Source organism: Mesoplodon mirus (genome assembly GCF_964341445.2).
Source record: "Mesoplodon mirus genome assembly, contig: SUPER_3_unloc_4, whole genome shotgun sequence".
NCBI lineage: Eukaryota > Metazoa > Chordata > Mammalia > Artiodactyla > Ziphiidae > Mesoplodon > Mesoplodon mirus.
The window spans coordinates 496,101-522,621 of record NW_028295514.1 but is presented as its reverse complement, the minus strand read 5'-3'; the positions used below and the strand labels follow the sequence as shown (position 1 = coordinate 522,621).

Sequence of the window (26,521 nt, the reverse complement as noted above, 5' to 3'; positions counted from 1 at the left end):
AAAGGGTTTATTATATACGTATATGCTAATATTATTCCTAAAGCCAATTCTGATAAATCCTTTGGGAAAGAAAGAGATGCAGCCACCTGTTAATGTGGCTTCAGCTTCTTTGTTTCCAAATGTTACAGCGGTCACCAGACCAGCCATTCCACTTGGGGCGGGGCCAGGGGGTTAGAGGGGGAACATCTGTCCACTAAGGACACTACTGAACAGCAACAAAATCTTGGGGCGACCCCTCTCTCTTTCCTCGAGTGCTTTCGCTAGCCGGTCCTACTTCCCCACTCCTTTGGGAGTTTCCTGTTCCATTACGTAGGCAAGAGGGCGAGAGGTCCCAGCTTTCCTAATTGTGAGTGGTTTGGCTGGGTGTGTACGTGCGAGTAACTGTGTGTGTGTGTGTGTGTGTGTGTGTGTGTGTTGAGGGAAAGTGGAGCTTGCTACAGGGGCTTAGAAAAACTAGTCGCCAATTTAAAATATTTTCGGAGTGTCTGAATGATATCTTCAAAGCTAATCCCACTCTCAAATTCAGCGAAATGAACAATACAGATAAGGAAGATGAAGAGGGTGGAAAACCCACACAGCGGAATGGAGCTGTCCATGCCGCGGGAGTGACAGGGGAGCGCTCAGAGGTAAGGCGCTCTGCAGAGAAAGTCACTCTGGCTCTTCTCTCTTGGTCCACCAGCCGGCGACGCTTCTTCTGTAAAAGCATTCCTAGAAAATAACCCTACAACCGGGAAGGGTAGCGATCTTTGAGTGCAGTTTCCAGGAGCCGGTCCCCGCAGCAGGGAGAGGCCCCTCTCCCCCCGCGGCTGGCGCGGAATGTGGCGATCCGGCCCGGCGCGGGGGATGACTTCCTGTGGCCGGAGCTCGGCGGCGGGAGCGGCGGGAGCAGCTGCTGCAGCTGGCAGGTGGGGTGGGGGCCGGCCGAACTGACCAAGCACAGACCCGGCGCGGCGGCACTGCGGCCCCAGGGCAGCCGGCGCGGGGACATGCGCTGATTCGATCCCTCCGGAGAAGGTAAGCAGCCCGGCTATTATTAGCCTCGGCCACACTGCGCGGTGCTTTCTGCTTGGTTAGTAATGGGGTTTGTAATACAGAGGGAAGAAGGGGAATATCCCTGCCACCTTCTGCAATGGGAAAAGGAGCAGCAACTGGAATTGAAATATTAATCAGCCAAGTGCTTGAGATGATTGGAGGAGCGGTGTTACTGGGCAAACAAAGAAGGCGGTCAGCCTCTGTAATCTTAAGATAATCAACCATTGCTGTGCCACACTCGCTTCGATATTGAAGAGGATTCAGAATGGAAAATAATTTGAGTTTCACTTTTACGTTGCTACCTTCAACCTTCGCTTGGTTAATTTCTGGTTTGCGAGCAGCAGGTTCTTGTCAGCAGCCTAGAGAAGTAATCGGAAATCTTCCCTCTCCTTTTGCCTTCCTCAGTCTTCTCCCTTTCCAGTTATTAGAATGGGTCTGCACATTTCAACGTCAAACACCCACTTCAATACTGAACCTTTAGGAAGAATCTCAAATTAGAGGAGAAACTTACCTCCTGGAGTTCAGCTTGGGTTGAGCAGCACTTGTCCCCACTTCTCCCTTCATTTACCATCTTCTCTTGTCAGTCATTTCATTGATTCCCCCACCCCCCACCCCGGGGATGCTGTGCTCATTAACAAGCCAGCTCTTGTCAGCTCCTGTCCACCACCTCTGTTCCGTGACTGATTTTTCAAGGACCCAGAAAGGACATTGCCTTATACCATGTTTGGACTATTATCTGTGTCCTTCCCCAAAATACATGGCATGAAAAATCCTTTAAACCCAGTACCAACATGGTTTCCGATAACTCCCTTCATTGTAGTCACTGCAGCTACCAGATGGGTTTTGAGGACAGCAGAATCTGTTGGGGTGTGAGAAAGAGGGCTATACCTACATATTTTGCTCCACGTGCATAAGAATAGGTGGAAGTAGAAATGCAAATGTCAGTCTGTCCCGTTTTTCTTGAAGCTTTTTTAGTCCAGCTAGGTTGTGAGACACCTAGCTGGGTAGGGTATGGGGCAAGTCCTCCTGCAAAAGCAAGCAGTGTGTTTGTCCTAGGATTCCCCCAATAACCTCAAAAGAGATTCCAGAGAGGCTTTTCCCACAGGCAGTCAGAAAGCCAGGGGAGGTGGGCAAGGTAAACCTCAGGTTATTTGGGCATCCTCAAGTTAGTCTCCCCTTTTGGGGGTTCTGACCTAGGATTTCCCCACAAACGCTTTGCTGCTGAGCTCAAGTGCCCATTCTTGTTGCTCACCTAGGGATGTACAATTGAATGATATTCTGTGAAATGGTGAAGATTGCTATGGTGGGGATTACAAATGTGCCACTTCACCAACAGAGAACAGTTGCAATAAGCCAGACTGTGTGGTGTCTGTGTGCCAATATTCCATTTAAAAAGAGATTTGTTATCTTTAAATCTGAAATTAAAGAGACAGTTTGACTCAAAAGGCCATGGGTTTTATTTTAACAAATTAAAATAGGAGACCAATGAAAAAGAGGTCCAGGGTTTATAGCTAACCTTCTTACCTTCTTTTTTTAAATATTGCTTTAGAACAAGATACTGGTTCTGAAAAATCATGTTACTTCTATTATATATCGTTATTGTTTTTCTGATTACAAATTCTCTATTTATAGATACACTTTGGAAAGAGTTGAGTTGGTTTCTTTGTCTCTATCTTCAGTATATGAGGCAGAAGGAGTGGAGGGGTGTGGGCAAATCCCACTCCAAATGGCCCCCTCAGAGAACTGTTCCCCGGACCATGCAAACCTCTGGACCGATATTGTTTTGGCTGGTTGTTATTATTATCTTTAAATGTGGTTTGGGTTTGAAATATTAAATTTTCAATATTCTAAAATTTTGGCTCAGGCACACCAACTAGAAGAGAGAACAAAGAACAAGAATAGCAAAACTATTTTCCACCTTTCTTACCTAATTGTAAAATATTTAATTATATGAATAATTATTCTGAATAATAAGTGAAAAACATATTAAAATAATAATTCATTTTTTAGAAAGTAGCCCAAGGTTTATGAAATACAGGTTAGTGCAATTGATCTTAAGTACAGTAAAAATTTCTGTAATTTTGAAAGGTGTTTTTATGTTGAGTATTAGTACATGAAAATATGCTAATGATGGTTAGAAACTGAAATGTCTGTTACTTGGTTTCTGAAGAAACTGAGTTCTTTGGCAAGAAATGGGTCAGGATTAGGGGACTGGAGCCGCCAAAGCCGGCATCATACCTGCCAGTGATTGTATAGGTGAGATGAATGCATTAAGTGATGGATTAGGGTTGGAGAAGCCTTCTGGGGAAGAAAGAAAACAAGATAGAAAATAGAATTTGTTATTTTAGTGCAACTAAGATAATTAAATTTAAGGTATTTCTGAATTTGGACTTCGTTATATTTAAACAATTTCTGAGGAAAGTTTCTAATTCAAAGCCCTAGGTAGAAATAGTTGTATGATTTCCTAACCGAAACTAATTTATGACTCTATTTCCTTTGTTAAAAATGTTTCCCAGAGAAAGGAAAATTTAATTGCCCCGTGTTAAGGAGGAGTAATACCAAATAGAAGGATGTATTCTATTAGTTGCTAAATGAACTGTAGGAACTTTTTTGTAGATATGACAAGATAGAATTGAAATCAATCTGCTTTCCAATCACGTAAAAAAAAAATGTAGTCTGGTGGGTGGTCAGTGTTATCAGTAATTTAAGACTTGAGTACCCACTTAGGATTCACAAAGTTGCCCTCTCTTTACAAAAGGCATTTTCTGGTGCTGCATTACTGCCATTAGCTACAATTGAAATAGACTTATCCTGAGATTTTGAAAAACAGAAAAAGAAATAGTAGGATTCATAAGGCTTTGCCTCCACTGAGAATGGGTAGAAAAAGTGCTATTTTGAAAGTTATCAATGGCCTCTTAATTGCCAGATTTCTGCGCTGTTTCAACCTGCTCTTTATGCCTTTATTTTTAAGTTCTCTTCTAAGTTCTTTTTTAAAAATTTTACTGCTTGGTGTTTTATTCATTAAAATAGCATTTTTAATTGAAGTATAGTTGATGTGTAATATTATATAAGTTACAGGTGTAAAATATAGTGACTCACAATTCTTAAAGGTTATACTCCATTTATAGTTATAAAATATTGGCTATATTTTCTGTGCTATGCAGTATATCCTTATAGCTCATTTTATAATAATAGTTTGTACCTACTAGTCTCCTATCCCTATATTGTTCTTTTTTTAAAAATTAAATACTTGTGTTCAAAAGTATTATTAATAAGTAATACATAAAGAGATATCTTTTTATCTAGTTTCTCACTAATCCCCTTAAATTACCTCATGACCAGCCTAGAACAAGTGCTGTTTATTTCTAGTTTGTGCCTCATGATATCACGACTATATGTCTTCATTTGTTCCTTTCACTCACCCTGCTACACGTTGAAACCTTGCTCACAGCATACACTGCCTCTTCCATGAACCCTTCCCCATACCCACCACCTTCCTTCTCATTTCAGATGTGTTTCTCCCTTGTCTAAATGCCTGTGGCACTTTCTATTTTGGTCTATCCTTTAGTTTGAACATGATTTGCTGTTGTAAAATAACCCTAGGGAGCAGAGTCTTTGACTAACAACTTTTTATCACCTGAAACTCATAATACAGTGCCCAGCTATGTATATGCAAAGTAGACGTTCAGCAATTTGATTTTAGTGAAGAAATTAGCTATTATTTTCCAGGGGTGTATATCCACCTACTCTAATATCCAAGTTAGGCTCTAAATAGTGTGTGCAGGTACATTTTAGTTTAAAATCCCTATATAATAATATAGTGAAAGTACATTCAAACAGTTACATTCAACAAAAGTTATTGTGAGCTTACATGCCCTTAAGTGGATATTGGCTCATCCGTATCAAAAAGCATAGTAAGCATTACAAAAGAAAACTTTAAAGAAGACATTGTACCAGCTTTCAGTATGCTTTCATTCTATGGAAAACAAGTAAGCAGGGGAAGATGTCTTGCATAAATAAGTACTAGTCTTAAAGCGCTCTGCTAGGTACTTTCATCTATGGTGTATAATTTCATCCTTCTACTATATGCTAATTTTACACTGAGACTCAGAGATCTTACCTAAATGGCAGAGATTCTTTCCACATTCACATGCTGTTCTTTGAAGTGTTAACGAGTGAAGGAAAACTATAAAAACATAATCAGAGTAGTTTAAAATGGTTTTGTGGTCAGGCTTTCCAGTGCTTTTTAAACTTTTGGGTCTTAACATCCCCTTTAATAATTCAATAAAGGCTATGCGTCCACTCCCCAAGTGCATACACAACACACACACATAGAATTTTGCCTGTAATTGCAGGTGTTCGTGGACCTAATAAAGCCCTCCTTTGCAAATGCTTTAAGGACATCTACGCTGGGCTCAGTTTTTCGTTTTGCTTGTTCTATGCTTAATATTTATTTTTGTACCTATTAAAATTAAACAAATTGTTATCTGTTATAGTTGAGATATAAACCTAAGCAGCTTTGTACTTTACAACTTTTCTTTTTGCATTTTTGTATTCTGTCCTTCTCTCTCACAGAAACACACAAATTTATATAAATGAGATCAAATAATACTTTCCTGTGAAGAGAATGCTTAGAATTTATTCTTAACGATTTTTCTATATATCACACATCAGTGTTAGCTATAGTCATCATGTTGTACATTATGTCCATAGTATGTATTTATCTTACAATTGGAAGCTTGTACCTTTGACCATCTTCCTCCAATTTCCCCTCCCCTGACCCTCTGTCTCCTGTAACCACAGGTCTGATCTCTTTTTCTATGATTGTTTTCTTTTTTTTTAGGTTCCACATATAAGTGAGATCATATAGTGTTTGCCTTTCTTTCTCTGACTTATTTAACTTAGCATAAAGCCTTCAAGGTCCATTTCTGTTGTCTCAGATGGTAGCATTTCTTTGTTTTCTTACAGATGAATAATATTTCAGTGTGTGTGTGTGTATATACATATAATACGTATATATCTATAAATATATAAAACAACCTCTTTACCCATTTGTCCATCAATGGGCACTTAGATTGTTTCCATGTCTTGGCTATTATAAATAATGCTGCTATGAACATGGGGGTGCAGATGTCTTTTTGAGTTAGTGTTTTCATTTTCTTTGGATATATTCCCAGAAGTGGAGTTGCTAGATATATGGAGTTCTAGTCTTAATTTTTGAGGATCCTCCATACTGTTTTCCATACTGGCTTTACCAATCTACAATCCCACCAACAGCACAAGGCTTCCCTTTTCTCTACATCCTCATGAGCATTTGTTACCTCTTGACATTTTTGAGGATGACTGTTCTAACAGGTGTGAGGTAATATCTCAATGTGGTTTTAATGTGCATTTCCCTAATGACTAGTGGTATTGAGCATCTTTTCATGTACCTGTTGGCTTTTCATGTGTCTTCTTTGGAGGAATGTCTATTCGGGTCCTTTGCTCATTTTTTTTAATTGGGTAATTTTTTTTTGCTATTGATTTGTATGAATTTTTAATTTATTTTGGATAGTAACCCTTATCAGATATATGGTTTACAAATATGTTTTTCGCATTCTATAGGTTGTCTTTTCAATCACTTTGTTGATTTGTTTTTGCTTTTGTTTGCTGTGCAGAAGCTTTTTAGTTTGATGTAGTTCCATTTGTTTATTTTTTATTTTGTCGTTTGTGTTTTCAGTGTCATATCCAAAAAGTCATTACCAAACCCATGTAATGAGCTTTATTCCTATGTTTTCTTCTGGCAGTTGCATAGTTTCAGGTCTTACATTTGAGTCTTTAATCCAATTCAAGTTAGTTTTGTGAGTGGTATAAGATATTGGTCCAATTTCATTCTTTTACATGTGAATATCCAATTATCCCAGGGTTCCCTTGTATGTAACTTCTCTCTTTTCTCTTGCTGGCCTTAAAATTCTTTCTTTGTTTTTGACTTTTGATGATTTAATTGCAATGTGTCTCAGAGTAGCCCTATTTGAGTTCAATCTATTTGGGCTTGTTTGGACTTCATGGATATGGATGTCCATTTCTTATCCTAGGTTTGGGAAGGTTTCATCCACTATTGCTTTAAATATACTTTTTTTCCCTTTCTCTCTCTCTTTTCTTCTTCTGGGATTCCCATACATGAACATTGTTTACTTTATTGTGTCCCATAATTTCCATAGGCTTTCTTCACTCTTTTTATTCTTTTCCTTTTTGTTCCTTTCACTGGGTAATTTCTAAAGTCCTGTCCTCCAGTTTGCTGATTCTTTCTTCTGCATGGTCGAATCTACCTTTGAAACTTTCTATTGAATTCTTCAGTTCAGTTATTGTGTTTTTAAAATCTAGTGTTCCTGTTTCTTTGATGTTGCTACTTCCTTGTCAAACTTCTTGTCTTGTTCAAGCATTGTTTTCCTAATTTCACTTAGCTGTCTGTGTTTTCTTGTAGTTCACTAAACTTCCTTAGGAGGATTATTCTGAATTCTTTGACAGTTCATAGATATTCTTTTTTTTTTTTTTTTTTTTTTTTTTTTTTGCAGTGTGTGGGCCTCTCACTGTTGTGGCCTCTCCCGTTGCGGAGCACAGGCTCCGGACGTGCAGGCTCAGCAGCCATGGCTCATGGGCCCAGCCCGCTCTGCGGCATGTGGGATCCTCCCGGACCGGGGCACGAACCCACATCCCCTGCATCGGCAGGCGGACTCTCAACCACTGCGCCACCAGGGAAGCCCAGATCTTCATTTTTTTAAGGTCAGTTATTGGAGTTTTATTACTTTCCTTTGGTGGTGTCCTATTTGCCTAATTTTTGTGATCCTTGATTCCTTACATTGGTATCTGCATATCTGAATAATTGGGCTCTTCCTCCAGACTTAACTGGGTATTATATTCAGTAGTAGTAGTACATGGGGCTATGAATTAGTTTCCTGGCAGAGAATCAGAGCTTGTATAGGACCTGGCTCTGGACAGGACCCAGAGCCTGTAGAGTTCATTGTTTGGGAACCCAAATCAGGCCAGAGTGTGCACTTAATTCCCTGGTCAGGTGAGGGCACTGGTTTTGCCCTGCAGAAGGGGGAGGCCACAGGCTGTGCTGTCTGTTCAAGTGCCACTGTATCTAGGGCTGTTTAATGGGCTGTACAGCTTCCCATGTTCTCTGGTTAGGTTCCCCAGTTGGACGTGCTGAAGGCTGTATTCAGTGATGAGTAGGGCTATGAATTAGATTTCCTGCCTGGGTGCAGCAGGAGAAGCAGCTCTAAAGCCAGTAAAGCTCTTTGTTGTCTTAACTCAAGCTGATCCACACTCCACGTTCTGTGGCTGAACAAGGCCACTGGCTTTGCTTTGCAGACTATCAGCTCTGTCTACCCTTCTCTAGGCTTGAGCACTGCTGGGCCGCACAGTTTCTAGGAGTTGTCACCAATCCTTCTAGTCAGATGGGCCAGGAAGACACTCTCCACAGCAGATGGGATGGGGCTAGTCCCAGTTCCTTTGCCTGGGTGGGATGAGGAGGGACCACTCCCGGCGACTCTTAATTTCTCAAACAGGCTCCCCAGTTGGGAGGAGCTGGGAGCTCCTCTCAGCCTTGGATATGAATGAATCTCCCTGCCTGTGCATGGTACAGGATCCCTCCACACCTGATACTGGCTCTGCTTTGTACCAGAGCCAGTGATGAGCTCTGGCTGCCTGCCTCTTGGCTGGAGCACGACTGGGCCAAATGGCTTCCAGGATTTATTGCCAGCCCTTTTGGTCAGATGGCCAGAAGACACTCTCCACAGTGGGTGGGCTGTGACTCTGCTCTTTCCCTGGGTATGGGCAAACCAGGTTCAAGGGCCAGATGCATATCAGGTGGATCTGTACCCTGCTGAGTTCCCCGGTTGTAGTGTCCCACCAACCTGGCTCTGTAGATAAGCAAAGGTGCCAGTTGTGATCACTACTTGGGCACTGCAGGTATGAATTCCATCGGTCGCAATCCATGTGCTGGCTGTTGCATGCCCCTTCCCCCTTCATCACAGTCCAACTTTTAGTGGTCAAACCCTGCAGATTCCCCTGCAATCCCAGTGGAGCAGGTTAGAGCAGTGGCTCCCACAAAGCAACCCCAATGGTAGTGGTGGTGCTTGCTGTCCCCCAGTTCTCTTCTCCTACTGGAGGAACCAGAGGTTCAGGGGAGACCTCACCCATGGTGCTCCACTGGCTTGGGGGAGGGGCAGTGTGGTCAACGTGTAGCTCATTTTCTCACCCTTCTAATGCAGTCTGTCTTGGTCTCTGTGGTGCACGGGGGTGCTTCAGCCTCACCTCCATGTTCTAGGATTCTCTCAAATAGTGTCCTGTTTCCAAATAATTGTTAGTTGTTCCTCCTGTGGGGGACGTGGAGCCAGGAATGACCTTGGTGATGTCACCCCACTCTGGGCTTACTTTGACAATATGTGTGTCCTTTATAGCCCAGACATTTCTGGTACTTGAAATGAGGTTCTCCTTTTATTGTTCTCCCTGCTTTAGGACCTAAACTGGGAGCTCTTCATTAGCACTGGCACAAAGGCTGCTGAGATGACTAGGAAGCAAGTGCCAAGGAGGATAGTGAATCAAAGAACCTTGATTCATGGAAAAGGAATCCCAGAAGGAGCTCTAAACGTTACACATTCCAAAGGATTTATTCAGGGTTTTCCAATCAAAATCATTTTTACAAAAAAGAAACAGTTCTCAGACTTCGAGTAGTATACTGCCAAGTATGTGGAAGAACATTGCCAGCAGTTGAGTGGTGTGGTCTGCTTTGAAATATATTCAGTTTGCTTAGGATGGACATATGTCTACTTCAAAGTTACTATTTCTTTCTAGTAATGCTGTCTACAGTACTATATTTGCTTTTGGCAAGTTAAGAAAACAATGACATCCCTCCCAGGTTCTAAAACAATTACCAGCATAAAAATACATTAAACTTTTTAGCTGATACTTAAGGAAACCAGTACTAGCTAGCATTCCTACTGATGCTAGTATTCAAAGAGAGGCGTGACAAAACCATTAATCTAGAAAACACCAGGTTGGAAAGATGGAGAGAAAGAACTCAAGAGGACTACTTAAGCTGTTGCTTTCTTTACATGTCCCCAAATATGATAATAACCATATAAGCTCCTAAAATAAGTGCAATTTTATGCAAACTTCATAGTATGCCTAGTATGAGGTAAATTTGTACTTTATTTTATAGTATATTTTTATTTTTTATTTTGGTAAAATGTCCCATAATGTAAAATTTACCATTTTAACCATTTTTAAGTGTATCATTTATTGGTATTAAGTACATTCACAATGTTGAGCAACCATTACCATTATCCATTTTAAGACCTTTCTTGTTATCACAAACAGAAACTGTATGCACTAAACAATAACCCCTTATTTCTCCCCTCCCCTTAGCCTCTGGTTAACTCTATTCTATTTTCTGGGTTTATAATTTGCCTATTCTAACTACCTCATATAAGTGGAATCATATAATAGTTGTCCTTTTGTGTCTGGCTTCTTTCACTTAACATAATGTTTTCAAAGTTTATCCATGTTATAGCATGTAGCAGCATTTCATTCCTTTTTAAAGCCATACAATGTATAGTGATTTTTAGTTGCAAAACACTTTTAGTACATTGTGTTTCTATTATATTAATGATATCTAGCATATATCACTACCATATTACCTTTAGTAGATGCCCAGTAATGTGTACTATGAGTGAGCCATAATTTCATTCAGTCAAAACCCATTGATAAACATTTATTAAGTTCCAAACAGTTTTATGATTTCAAGAAATGTGGTAATGGGCATAGAGGTTCATGTCTTTATGTCCTGGAGCTTTTACTTTTGATGGAAGAATTCTTGGAGTGGCATGGAATGGTATTGTTGGGTCAGAGATTATGCAGAAACATTTATCATTTGAATACATACATTGACTATAAAAACCATCAACTTCTTCAACAGATAATATTCCTGTATTTTCTGTAACCATTTATGACTATCTTAAAAATGAATGCAACTAATGTAAGGGAATCCACTTAATGTGATTTGAGCAAGGAAACATTCTCACTTTTTTCATTTCTAGTTCATGGAAGAAAATTCCTATACACAAGGATTGAAATATTTCAAGTCTCTGGATCACACATTTCATCATTTCAAAAATATTGCAGAGTACATCACGGATGTCAGTCAAGTCTTGTAACAACAGTGTAGAAAACTAGTAACATTTATAGCTAGTTTGCTTTTAAGCTTCAGCAATGGATCAATTCTATCCAGCCTAATCTGTAATTTTAATTAGATTAATTTTTAAAATAAAAAAGATTAATTTTTAATTTAAAAGTATTTTTAGTTCATATTTATGTACCTGCATTATGGTAAATCTTTTATTTTGTTGTTTTTTTTCTTAGTTTCTCTTCAGAGTATCTTTTAAAATTTATTTTTAAACAGAATAATTAAAGCCCAAAGATGAGAATGTCTCATTTAAGATAAACTAAAGGACGTTGGAATAGCTGAAGTATGAACACAATTGGCACAACTTTTCACTACCCTCCTTAGAAGAAGACTGTTTTGATTTGCATGGTCCAAGAAAGGAGAAACAGATAACTTGCTGGGGATTGCATCCTGCTTTACTTAAATTAGACATTAACAGGCTAAAAGGGCAAGGATGAAACAACATGTTTATAACATATTTTTGAAAAGCTACTTAAAGGTGAAGGGTGGCAAGAACACAGACAGACACACCCTAGACATTTCACTACAATATTTTAAGGTATGCCTTTTCTTTGGTTGATAGGGATGGAGGGACCTATTAATAAACATTTCTCCTATTTACTTTTGTCTTTATTGCTGTCTAATCAAACCCTCATTAAAAAACAGACATAAAACAAATAAGCATTCTGACTTTTGCCTGAATAAGCAACAACAAGCTCACATCTTAAACAATGGACTGCAGTGGCGATGAGACTGAGGATCCTTGGTCATTGCAACAGTAGCAGCAATACAACCTGCTTTGTTCCTTCTGTTGTATACTGCAGAGTCTGAGTAAACAGAGAGAAGTCAGTGATACCTTTAGTGCCATTTCTTACACTCCTCTCCATGATCTTTCACACTCAGGTTTTCTGGTCATCTCAATGTAGTGAAAAACCACCAGGATGTTAATACCCTCTATCCATTCACAAAACTTAATGCTTCTGAGACTTGCAGAAATAATGTTGAATCTGAATTGGTGGTACCCAATAGAGTCACTAAGAATAATCCGTCAGACTCACCAAATCCAAATTCAGATTTAAAGGCCATCAAATTTTAAAGATAATGAAGATTTTAAGATTTCCATATTTATTATATATGGTCATATGTAAAAATTTAGAAAAGTAAAATTACATGTATAGGTTTTTAATTATAAGCTATATTCACTGGAGAATTAATGCTTTTTTAAAAGGATTCATTCTGAAAAGATTACATTAGCACTTTTTTTAAACCACTACCCTCAAAAATAAATTGTGACAAATCATTGTTCACCCAAGTTTATGTCTCATCTCAAGGAAGTGAGTTGTTCTTGGGGAAATTGCTTTCATCTAATTTGTGCTTTCCTGCAGTGGATCAAGCTGAAATGAAATGGGGCTGACATTCTTAACTATTATTACGTGCCCACATTTACCGGAATTACCTAATGATCAGTACCGAAGAGTTTTATAATAAATAAATATGTATGTACTGAGTGTCTCCACTGATAAAAGTTAGTTGAGACATGGCTGGTGATCCCATAGAAGAGATATCTAGCTTATATTTCTTACATCATCTCCATAGGAGAAAGCAATCCAGGTTTGCAAAGCAAGGCATGAGACAGTAGCATCTGGTGTATTTTATAAATGTTTAGATTTCTAGGGAGCTCATTGGTATTACATATTGTGGTAAGCACTCAAATGTAAACTGTTACTTTAAAATAGTAAAATATCAAGACCGTACAAATTCCTGCAACTTAAATGGTCAGTTTGGTATTTGGCTTTATGATAGGCATCTGCAAGATATTTATTAAACAACCAAATGAACCAATACCATTTAATTTTGAAAACTGCCTTCCTAATACAAAAGAATTGGTATTCTACACAAGTTCCTTGTGATTATTTTTGTAGGTGTGGTGGGAATGAATTATGGATGGCACTACCCTTTCTCCTGTTTCTTGTCTGAGGTTTTGGTTAGGTGGAAATTAGAGATGATGGACCTTAAAGTTTGAGCAGTTCAAGACACTCAACCAGTAAGTCAGAAAGAGAAAGACAAATACCGTATGCTAACACATATACATGGAATCTAAGAAAAAAAAAAAAGGTCATGAAGAACCTAGGGGTAAGATGGGAATAAAGACACAGACCTACTAGAGAATGGACTTGAGGATATGGGGAGGGGGAAGGGTAAGCTGTGACAAAGTGAGAGAGTGGCATGGACATATATACACTACCAAATGTAAAATAGATAGCTAGTGGGAAGCAGCCACACAGCACAGGGAGATCAGCTCGGTGCTTTGTGACCACCTAGAGGGGTGGGAAAAGGAGGGTGGGAAGGAGGGAGACGCAAGAGGGAAGAGATATGGGAACATATGTATATGTATAACTGATTGACTTTGTTATAAAGCAGAAACTAACACACCATTGTAAAGCAATTGTATTCCAATAAAGATGAAAAAACAAAAAACTGTGAGTAGAATTCAAATAAGTAATAGTAGATATAAAAATAATAAAAATGAAATTTTGGCAAAAAAAAGTCACTCAACCAAGCACAATCCATTTACCCAGGACAAGAAAACATATGACATTACTCTTCTTTTTTCAACCACCATGGATTCGAACTTCTAGAAAACTGAAAATGCAAGATACAGGGTTTATTTAGTTTTTTAAGTAATTTATTTAATTCTGGCAGCGTTGGTTCTTTGTTGCCGTGCCTGGGCTTTGTCTAGTTGCGGGGAGTGGGGACTACTCTTCGTTGTGGCGTGCGGGCCTCTCATTGCGGTGGCTTCTCTTGTTGCAGAGCACGGGCTCTAGGGCACGTCGGGTTCAGTAGTTGCAGCGCATGGGCTCAGTAGTTGTGGTTCGCGGGCTCTAGAGTGCAGGCTCAGTAGTTGTGGCACATGGGCTTAGTTGCTTTGCGGCATGTAGGATCTTCCCAGACCAGGGTTCGAACCCATGTCTCCTGCATTGGCAGGCGGATTCTTAACTGCTGCACCAGGGAAGCCCAAGATACACATTTTAATAAGAAAATATGAGTCAACAGTTCTCTTATCTCTGTGTCTTTTTCTATCTCATTGATTGTGAAGAATACAATCATAGAGAAAGCAAAATCTACATCAGTTGAAAATTTTTTCCACCTGCATGCATGTTATAGTGGATGTGTAACATCTTCACAGGGTTTGTGAAATCACTATTTCACCACAGAAATTAAATATGACACTAAAATGATCTGACACTAATTAGTCCATTGAATAAGGGGAGGAGGATCGGCATCTTGGTCATCGTTTAGAAGAAAAAAAAATCATTAACCTGTTAGGCAAAATACTTGTCTTTAAATTATCCCTTAATAAATATAATAGAAAATGAAATAAAATGGCAGTACAGTGTTATGAAAGGAAAGCAATTGGGTGATCTCAAAGTGAGTGAGTATAAAAATCAATATTTTTTGTTTAGTTTGTTAATAATTTTATTCTTAGAGCTCTCAGGCAGCTAGCTTTTGGTCATTTTAAAGATCAATCAAAAAGTTATAAACATTATTTTTAAGGTATGCAGATCACTAGGCCCTCCTCCCCTCCTTTCTCTCTTTCTTTTAATTTTTTAATTTATTTTGGGGAGTTTTGGCTACCATTTATGTTCTAATCATGTTTTTCAGGAAGTGAATTTGAACTTTGAACCTCACCTAGTTTGAATCCTACCTCTATTGTTTTCTATCTCTATGACTTAGGGTAAGTTACTTAACCACTGTGAATTGTTTCTGGATATTTAAAACAGGAAAATCACAGGGTTGTTGCGAAGATTAAAGAAGATAACATAAAAGGGAACTTACTGCAGTGTTTGAGACATAGTAAGGGTTAGTAAATATTTCCAGTTTTTATCTTTCTAATTCTCGAGAGCAGTTTACAATGAGATCTCATTACCACAGATTTTCCCTAAAATTATGAACCTTTTCCTACCCCTCTCCGTTTTAAAGCAAACCTTGAAATGACTGAACCTCATAGGAAGATGTCTCAATGCAGGGAATCCCAGTAGCAGGAGAGGTTGAAGCTACCACAATGCAAAGTTGTCAGGCTCTGATCTGGCAGTAGCTGTGGGAATTAGCCTTAGCTTCTATTTTTAACTCTGCAAGGAGTTGATTGGATGACCTGGGAAAACTCAGTTGGCATCTTATTTTCTTTCTGAATTTCTTTCTGCATCTTATTTTCTTTCTGAATTGTACCATTTGTCTAATCACTCTTTTCACTGACTCATTATCAGAAATGATATCAAGGGTGTTGATTTCAGAAGTAATGTTATAGAAAATGGAAATTGTTCCCTTTCTTAAAAGCAATAGTTGACAATTTTATTTTATTTTTTTCTGGTACAGTATTGAAGTTCCTGGGAGAGGGCAACTTTAATTTATAAAGAGTTGTTAACATTCACTTCCTCTAACAAAAGCCTTTAAAGGTAATACTACTAATTATCTGCCTTGTACCCCAGTATTTTTTTTTAATATGTAACTATTGAAGTTTTTTAATGTTAATCAATATCATTAAGTTGTCCAAAAAGGAAAATTAATCTGTTACTCCATTGTACATCATATACAAAGGAATCTTCTTGGTATATGATATCTTTCTATTTGACTGAATCTCAATGAATTGAGAGAGTACATGTAAGAATTTTAATATTCAGAGTCTTATTCATAAAAGTGCACTACTGAGTAGATTCAATCACTAGCAACACCTTTAAACTGAAATCAAAAATAGAGCCTCGGGCCTCCCTGGTGGCGCAGTGGTTGAGAGTCCGCCTGCCGATGCAGGGGATACGGGTTCGTGCCCCGTTCTGGGAGGATCCCATATGCCGCGGAGCGGCTGGGCCCGTGAGCCATGGCCGCTGGGCCTGCGCATCCGGAGCCTGTGCTCCGCAACGGGAGAAGCCACAACAGTGAGAGGCCCGCATACCGCAAAAAAAAAAAAAAAGAAAAAAAAATAGAGCCTCAATTAACGTGAAAACTTTAGTAGCAGAAACACCTGCCTATAAAAACTACACTGTTAGTACACAGGCAAGCTTTAGTATGATAACAGTTTTGTTGGGCTTGAAAAGCACATAATTTTACATTTTTTTCTTATTTGACTTTTTATCATTATGTGGACCATTTAGGTCTAAGGAAACAAGTACAAAAACTGCCTAAAGCCTCCCATTTAATATGTAAGCCATAGTTGTCCGCAAGAAAGTATTTTGTGGTGATCAACAACTCTAGCCAAATCGGCAATAATTTATTTTAGTTGGTAGAGTCTAATCATGTGTACCTAACTATGTTCTTTTAAGTAAAAAGTGTAAAACATTTTAGTAGTAAGTGTGTCCTGAATTTCCAAGTCAATATTTTTAATCCCTGTTTGAATACTGAATTCATTAGCTATTCACCAAAGGCTTGAGGCATAGATTTTGGGCCTAGTCTGCTTCTAAGATGAGATGTAGCAAACAGTCTAAATTCCAGTTTTAAATATACACGTGCAAACACATATACACATATATTATACAAAGATTTATATACAGACATTCCCCGAATTACAATGGTTCGACTTACTGATTTTTCAACTTTACCATGGTGCGAAAGTGATACTCGTTTAGTAGAAACTATAGTTTGAATTTTTTCACTTTTTCAAAGTATACTTTGAATTTAGAGTAGAAACTATACTTTTCCCAGACTCCTGATATGCAGCATGATGCTCTCTTGTGATGCTGGGCAGCAACAGCAAGCCACTCCTCCCACTCAGTGACTCGATCACAACTGACACACTTACAACCGTTCTGGTTTTCACCTTCAGTACAGTATTCAATAAAACAAATGAGATATTCAACAGATTATTATAAAATAGGCTTTGTGTTAGATGATTTTGCCCAACTTTAGGCTAATGTGAGTGTTCTGAGCACATTTAAGGTAGACTAGGCTTAACTCTGACAGTTGGTAGATTGGGTGTAGTATAAGCATTTACAATTTATGATATTTTCAATTGATGATGGGTTTATCAGGATGCAATGCCATAGTAAGTTAAGGAAGATCTGTATTTTATGTGTATTATATATATTCATTATATTATCCAATTATGTGTATATATGCATATATATGCATGTATATATGTCTGCTTTCATGAACATTTGCCTTCTATTTCAAATATTTGATTATATTTATTTATTTTTATTTTTTTTCTTTGGTTATATTTAAAATAAACAGACAAGTTCTTGGAGAAGCATTTGAAGAATCTTTGTTTCCAGAGTCAAGTTTTGCAAAGAAAACTTATTTTTTCACTAGCTGTTTATTTTTCAATAGTTAAAAAAATATTTTTAAATTTTAAAGTGATTCTTTAATATATGAATATGAATATGTATTTACTTCAGGTGCTATATATGTTATTTATACATATGTGTATTTATATATTTAAATGTTTTTAAACCTGATCTTACTGGGTTATGTCTACTATCCAATTATGTGAGAATAGTGAGATTGTTGCCTTTCAGCTTGGAACATGCTTCTGTTTCATTTGATTATACTTTATCCATTAAGTGCCCTGGCCTTCCATTAGCTCTTTTGCTTTGAGGAATACATTTTATAGTGCATTAGAAATATTCTTCAATTTTTCATGCCATAATTTTCCAGTGTCTCACAAAATCATAATTTGGAATGTTCTGACTTGAATAGTGTTTCATAATAGAGACTTGTCCCTTTTGGAATCATCAGATCTGTTGGTTAGGTACAGTATTTCTTATTTTTTCTGTTGGGGAAAGGGAGGAAGGAAACTGCAGTATGGAACGTTCCAGTTTTTTTTTTTTCTTACGCTTATACCAAAAAAATGCACTCTTCTAGAAACATGAGAGTGGCAGTTACATAGTTCCAAATTAGGACAACCTAATATACTGTAATTTTTTCAAGTAAAAGAATAACCCAGGTAGTATATACTATTAACTAGATTTTTTAAAACAGCCATTTGTTGCTTAATAATTCTATTCTTTTTCCATTCTTAGTTTCATAACATTTTTACACAAAGCTTTATATTAACAAATGCCATCAGTTGTATTGTTGGTTTCCTCCTGCTTTCTGATGAGTTCTATAATTTAAAAATGCTTAAAGTCCAGACTTCTCAACTAGAATACATAAGCACAGTAAAAGCAGTGTTTTTAAAATTAATTCTGGAATATATTTCTCTTGATGGTAAAGACATATAAGATTACAAATGTGTATGTTTGGATGCTTTATAAATAAAAGTAATATGATTAATCATGTATTAATTTATACTACCAGAAATTCCCTCTAAATCCTTTCTAGGACATAAACATTTATGACATTTCTATATTGTTCTCATTTTATTATTTTAATGAAATATTATACAGGTAGTATTTCATAAAAACATTGCATCAATTGTAATACAAGTTTAGGAATCTTAATTTGGTATGTAAATATACTAACTTCTGTTGAAATTGCTATAGCTTAGGGTCAAAATTAATTTGAAGGTTATTAGTGTTATTATTCTGGTTTTTATTAGCTGCTGTCTCAAATTAATTATAAAGACAAAAATATCCCTGGCTTAGAGTTTCTGCACTATTAATGACATACCGAGATGTCTCTTGGGTATCGGTAAATGATATATTTTAGAGCATAACTTACGAAATGACTTGCCGGTTGGCAGACCACCTTTGACAATAAAATATATTTGATAGTCTACCTTTGCAAATTCATTGTACCACACAAATGTGATCTTGGTAACTGACATATGACTATTAAGCTTCAATCATTCTCCATAATATTCCTATTAGCAATTATTAACAGAATAAAGGGGAGATAACAATTCTATAGTATTTATTCAGATTTTTATTTAAAGTCAAGTATAATCTATATTTCTATAGTGCTTTTTTAATCTAACACCTCACTTAAGTAGAAGGACGTGTTCTAGAGGTTTGTTATCAGCTTTTAAATGAAGTCATCTTTATCTTTTATTTAAAAATACTAAAAACAAGTTTCATGGTCTTTAATTAAATATAAATAGTGGAATTGTCTATGAAACTTTTGAAATGGTCAATCACATAAAAACATAGGGATATCCTTTAAAGCAGGGGTCCCCAACACCCTGGCTGTGTGAGGAAATGGGCCGCCCAGCAGGAGGTGGGTGGCCAGCAAGCGAGCGAGCGAAGTTTCATCTGCTGCTCCCCATGGCTCGCCATCGCTCGCATTACAGCCTGAACCAACTATCCTCCCCCCACCCACCCTGTTGTTGGAAAAATTGTCTTCCACGAAACCGGTCCCTAGCTCCAAAACAGTTGGGGATCACTGCTTTAAAGCATATGAATTTCTAATATATTTATTTAGGTTATAGATGCTGAACTTTTTTTTACATAATAGCTCATAGGTAACCTTCACTATTAAGTATTTTATGATACTTAGAATCGGAAACAATACAGAAATTAACAAATTAAAATTGTTTTTTGTAAAATGTCAAGTGAGAAGAGAAGAATGTTAAATAATAAATACAGGATATTCACCACTTGGTTTTGAATATCACGCACATAGAGAAAAAAGACCCAAAGAAAATGTAAAAATTATTTATCAATGGTTAACTCAAGAAATAAGAGAGTCAGGGTGACCTTTACTTCCTCCCGTTCTCATTCTGTAGTTCCAAATTCATTGCACTATGTATGTATTACTTTTAGAACTGTTTAAGAAGAAATGTGCCAGTTTGGATAATTTTATTTTAACATCTAAACATTGCCGAGTATTGTTAAAATGTTCAGTTTTTATGTAGCTTTCTGGAAGATCTAGGTGGCCATAAAAAGCTGAATATATTAGCGGAGGGGGAGTTTTCCCTCATTTTGAAATAATAATGATAAATAATATTTTTAAAGCATTAAATAATTTTCAAAGCATTTTTATGTACATTTTCTCCTCAGACCATCCTAACTCTCTAGAGTTGGTAGAAAAAAGATTCTACTCATTTTGCCCAGGGTGGGGGTTGGAGAGTGGGAATTGAAATTCATGAAGTTTAGCAAATTGCCTATTTAAGCCGTACACAGTTATTAAGTGGCAGGGCCAGAATCCTAACCTGGCCATTCATGCCATGGCCAATCTAGTGCTTTCCTCTATGCTGTAGGAACTGGACATATTTAAGAGGTAAGCACAAACATGGAAATAGGTCTGAATCTTGCTCTAGTTGCAAATTTGCCTATAAACCTCACTGGAGCCTGAACCAGGAAAATCTATATGAATTTCTTTCTTCAGCCCAAAGAAATGGCCATGTTAAATAATTCCTAGGTTTAATTTTAAAAAATCGATACTGTCTGTTTTTGCACCATATTCCAGTTTGTGTATCTTGTGTCTCTCAACTTCTCCAAAGAACCATGCTTCCTACCTAAAGGATTGCATTGCTTAAGAAACAAACATTGACAATTCTGATGCTAACCTGAATTAAATAATATACCAATCATTTATGAGATCTGCCTTAGTATTTTTACACTCCTGAAATATCATCTCTATGACCTGCTTTTTAAAATAGTCTGACACCTACCGAGTACTCTTTCACTTCCTACAAGAAATCAAGAAAAAGAAAGCATTTGTGTTTTTAATTTTAGTGAAGGGTTCTTGATTTAAGAATTAGTCATTTAATGTCATTTGAATTTCAAGTGTGCCTCAAGTACTTGAGGTTCTTTCTGTATGACTTCTCCAGAGTTTTCACATATATATCATCATTAATTTCATCTTTCACTTGGGATTAGTACAAGAAAAGTTTTATTTACTACTATTTCTTAGTTTTCTTCATTTCAAATATTCAGAGCCTTGTCAAAAATAATATTACAGTCTTATACTGTTCATTGATAACAGATAATACCAAGAAATTGTGATTCTGGTTTTCAGTTAAAAAAACAAAATGAGAAACTAAAGAAATAATTACTATAACAATGTCTTTCTCCATTTAGCCAGTCAGATATTCACATCAGTGAGTGTTAGATTTTGAGACTATGAATCCCAATACTAAATGTTTTATATATTCAGAGAAGTGAAAAATAATAATTATTATGCTTCCTCTGTGCTAAATACTATTTTAAAACCAGTTGGAATCCCCCCTGACAACAATCCTAAGAGGTAGGTACTGTTTGCACCTATTTTACAGCCGGACAAACTGAGGCACAGAATGATTAAATTATTCATGGTCACACAGCTAGTAAGGCACAGATACAGTATTTAAAATCAAGTCTGTTTTTGTGAGAGTCCACATTCCCAACCCCTGTAATGAAAGCGTGTGACCCCTACTATTTTCTATGTACCCATTTACTTGCTTTGTGGAAAGAAAGGGAGTGAGGGAAGAGGAGGGAAAGGGAGGGAGGGAAAGAGGAAAAGAAGGCGGAATGGAGGGAGGCAGGAGAATTGTCAAAATTCTGCCAGCTTGTTGCTACTGTGTGTTATTTCTTATAATAAGGTTGAAAATAAGGACTTGTAGAGATTTACATAGAAGAAATAATTTTAAATTTCCTTAAGGGAAGTCTCTGGTAATATTATCAGATGGTGACAGCAAGTGAATTTCTGTTTAATTCTCTTCATAATTAAAATGCTATAGCAGGCTCATATTTGGAACAAACACAGTTCTGGTAATTCTCATAGTAATAATTCTACATTTCCTTAAATTTGTTATCATGTTTTTCACCCTCAACACTCTCAGCTTATTTAATTTTGGTACCTACTCTTTTTCAAAAGTCCATAAATTTTAGTTAGGCTTAAATCATAGGAAACTTGAAGAAAGTTTAGAGCTTGTAACAGAAGGAAACCACCCCCTTCCCACCCCGAGCCCAGCTCTGTCCATTTCTATCAGAGCTACTCCACCAAGAATGGAGGAATTATTCTAATTGGTCAGATTTATGACACATCCTATTACATAGGGTGACTGTATTTGTTTAGAGGTACACAGCAACAGTTCCACATTTCTTCTTGTCCGTTGCCTGGTCCTGTGAAAGCAGGTAAGTGGAGTGAAGATCCTCAAAACCTAGACCTCAGTCTCTTGTTTCTGTTCCATTCCATTCCACCAGGGTGAGCTTAATCCAGCAGAAGAGTGAGCTCTTCTGTGTTTCGCTGGATGGTTCCATGCAGATGAGTCAAGTTCCATTTTGAGCCTGGAAAATCTTGCATGCTGTCTCATCAACTTCTTCCTCTTCTGAGTGTGTCCTCAGAAAATGGTACCATGCCCCCAGTAAGCCTTTACCACAGCTCTGACTCAGGGTTATTAGGAAGGAATTCCAAATCTCAGACATGTTCTGTATTTTAATCAACAGATAATTTGTATTTATAGTTAACATTTACTCTGGATTAGTCACGTGTTCTTATGCAGTTGGAACCTATTTCTGTCTTCATGTGCTTAAAGCTAGGATGAGTATGGATTTTAATCAAGATAATTTAGAAATTTTATTAAGTGTTTCTTATGTGGCAGGCACTGTTCTAGGTACTGGCGATAGAGTTTTAAACAGAGTGGTTACAATCCACACTCTAAGAAAGGGTACTTAACATGAAAATTCATATAGGAAAGATGTACAGAAATCATATGCAAAAAACAAGAGTCCGTTTAATATGCATGGTTGGCATCTTGGGGATAGAAGAAATCTAACACAAGGAGTTTTACAAGACTGATGATATTATAGTCACTTCAGTTGAACTTTGTTCTATTTAAAACAAGCAACCTTTTTTCAAACCAAGTAAAAAAATTATTGACAGTAATTGTACAACTTTGTAGCTCCTTATTTAGTAAAGAGAGGGTGCTTTGACTTATGATATGAGGCAATTTCAGTATTTTGATAAACTAACCTTCAGCATTTTAGAAATTAAGCTTTTTCATTGATGGAAATTCTAACATTTGCCCATCAGTTTTATTTCATGCCTCCGAAATTAGATTAACTTTTCCAATTTTAAGTGAAAACCTGGCATATTATCTATTGACACTACAGTTCCAAGTTTTATCATAAGAAAAGGTGGGTGAGAGGAATCCCCAGCTCAAAATCCTATCCAAATTTGAATTCTGAAAGTCTTTTTTTGATTGATTAGTAGATGTTGGTATCACATTATTTGCAATGACAGAGGACATTGTCAAGTTGTTATTAGCATTCATTGCCGCACCGGCTTCTGAGAATTCAGTGGGTTTTTTTAAACCACGTTTTCTCCTCTTGACCCATGACTCCAACTCTCAAGATATCTTGACTCATTCATACATCATACATTCAAGAAATAATTACTGATCACATATACTATTCCAGATACCAAGCTGGTCACTAGGGAGTCAAAATGACTAAGGCACAGGCTTGGCTGTCAAGGAGACCCCAATGTAGTGAACCTTTGCTTCTTACTCTTCAAGTGGCATTGATCCTGTGTAACCAGAAGTAATAGGGAATTAAGTAGCATTCATATTGTAATTAAATGTAGATTGAGCCAGATGATTTTCCAAAATCAGGTTTAATCAGAGATAGGGCAAGAGTGTTCTTTGGGATTTTTCCTTGATGAGCATTGTTAACTATCCTTGAGATGCAATAATAGAAGTCAGTGAGTGACTTATCAATTTGGTTTCCTATGGGAACCAAGATGAAGGACGTTTCCTCCTTTAGTCATTGACTTTCTACAGAGATAGCAAAGGCGCTTCAACTTTCCCAGAAAAGCAATCACCAGTAAACAGCAGTGATGGTAGATGTGGGTTATTTACTACCATGGGGTTGAGAATATTAGTGAGCTGCATTTTGACCACTTGTCAAACATTTTGACATCTTGGAACAGAAAGTGTTATTTAAATATAAAAAGCATTTTCTGTTGAATTGCTGTTAGCCATCCATATGAGGAAATGACCTATTAAGTAATAGATCGGGAATAAGATTGATTTCTGCTAAAGAGTCCTTAAAGTAGCTACATGTTTCAATTTGTGGGTGTTTTTCAACCATTTGTAAGTTACCACAGTAAAAACCCCATATAAAAAGCTCTCTGAATTTACTTTCCAGCATTCTTTCCTGGGCTTTCTCTCTCTTTCCCCCCCTCCCTCCCTCTCAGATCAGAAGAAGAGCAATGGGTCTCAAGCTATAGCTAGAATCAGAAGGCTTGTCAAAACAATGATTTCTGGAGCCTCAGCTGGGAATTTGCATTTCTAACAAGTTTCTAGGAGAAGCTTCTGCTGCTGTTACATATTTGATGAACCACTGCTCAAGTAAAAGGAATGGGAATTTAGGAAGTAGAAAGATAGAGAGCTATGAAAAGCTGAAGTCAGCTTCTGATCTTCTTCACCAAGCTGCCCAAGCTATTGGGAAGATAATCACTACTGCCCCAGGGAAGCGTATTGAAAGTCACACCGATTAGAATGGGCATCATCAGAAAATCTACAAGCAACCAATGCTGGAGAGGGTGTGGAGAAAAGGGAAGCCTCCTGCACTGTTGGTGGGAATGTAAATGGATACAACCACTACGGAGAACAGTATGGAGGTTCCTTAGAAAACTAAAAACAGAATTACCATATGACCCAGCAATCCCACTACTGGCACATACCCAGAGAAAACCAGAATTCAAAAAGACACATGCACCCCAATGTTCATTGCAGCACTATTTACAATAGCCAGGTCATGGAAGCAACCTAAATGCCCACTGACAGACAAATGGATAAAAAAGACGTAGTACGTACATAAAATGGAATGAACTTGGGTCATTTGTAGAGACGTGGATGGACCTAGAGACTGTCATACAGAGTGAAGTAAGTCAGAAAGAGAAAAACAAATATCGTATATTAACACACATATGTAGAATCTAGAAAAATGGTACAGATGAACCGGTTTGCAAGGCAGAAATAGAGACGTAGATGTAGAGAAGAAACGTATGGACACCACGGGGGGAAAGCGGGGCAAGGGTGGTGGTGGTGGGATGAATTGGGAGATTGGGGTTGACATGTATACACTAATATGTATAAAATAGATAACTAATAAGAACTTGCTGTGTAAATAAATAAATAAATTTAATTTAATTTAAAAAGTAATTGTCCCTCCTCTGAGTAAGTGATTGCCCGAGGGCATCATGTTGAACACTCTTGACTGTCCTCTTAAGCCCAGGTTTGCAGTGAATGAGCCATTTAACCTCTCTTTACCCCAGTCTTTCTAGATTACAAATAGTAACGGTAATTTCCCTTCCCTCTTGTTAAAAAACAAGACAAAACAAAAAATACGCAAATCCTGATGGCGCTTTCCCTTTGTGGAAAATTCTTTGGATTTATCCATCTATTACTCTGATGTAGTAAAGAAGAAATTGAGCACAATTTCTCTCTGTCCATAAAGATTTTAGGCTTTTAAGCTTAACTCTTTAGCAAAAACTATCAAATGCCTATTCTCCACTGCCTGTGACTAGACAGTTCCTTGATTCTGTCTAAGAGGTGGGGAGCCACAAGGGAACAAGTACTTAAAGAGACTCTAAAAAGCCCTATCTTTTCTGCACCCCCTTCGCCACCACCAGCTCTCCAGTTTATCCACTGCTCTTCTCACTCTTTCCACACCAGGAACACCAGCCTCTTAGTTTGTACTTTCAACAGTCAACGTTCTCCCATCCAAAGGCCCTTGCATTTACGATTTCATCCTCTGGAAATGTTCTAGAAAAGTAATCCATACACATATAAATAGAATATGATACTAGAGGTTATGATAATAGATAGGATATGACTACCTTCAAGTCTCTGGTCAAATGTCACCACATCAGTGAGACCTTGATCATCCTATAAAAAACAGCTGTTGTGCATCCCCATGCAGGTGCACACATTAACCTACACATGCTCCATTCCATCTCTGATATAGTTTTCTCCATATGTTTGTTCCCGTCTGCCAAACAATATATCAATATTTTGGTATTGGTTTATTTTCGGTCTCTTCCCTAGGTAGAATGCGAATTCCGTGCAGGTAGAGTCATGATTTTTTCCCTGCAGAACCTACAACAATCATTGACACATAAGAGTCACTCAGTAAATATTTCTAGGGTGAAAAAAAGAAAGGTGATATATCCTTACCTTAGATTATCCACTGCACATTTTGGTATCCTTTGCATTACTTGCTCAAATGATCTTACACTCCAGTCATACATACCTATTGGCAGTTCTTTAGGACCACCATTGCTCTGTATGCCCTCGTGTCTTTTTTAAAATTTAATTTTATTTTTTTTAACATCTTTATTGGAGTATAATTGCTTTACAATGGTGTGTTAGTTTCTGCTTTATAACAAAGTGAATCAGCTATACATGTACATATATCCCCATATCTC

General features: G+C 37.5%; 1 long non-coding RNA gene across 4 annotated transcripts; it reads left to right on the top strand.

Annotated features, from left to right (window-relative positions):
- The first annotated feature begins 103 nt into the window (after positions 1-103).
- Positions 104-9,835, top strand: LOC309801723. 4 transcript variants are annotated; one of them, XR_014293635.1, is made up of 3 exons: positions 104-626; positions 7,633-7,794; positions 9,535-9,835. It is a non-coding gene; the product is annotated as an uncharacterized lncRNA (long non-coding RNA). The 4 variants fall into 4 exon arrangements; XR_014293636.1 differs by lacking the exon at positions 104-626 and adding an exon at positions 865-1,014; XR_014293637.1 differs by lacking the exon at positions 104-626 and adding an exon at positions 865-1,014 and having other exon boundaries at positions 7,587-7,794.
- The last annotated feature ends 16,686 nt before the right edge of the window (positions 9,836-26,521 follow it).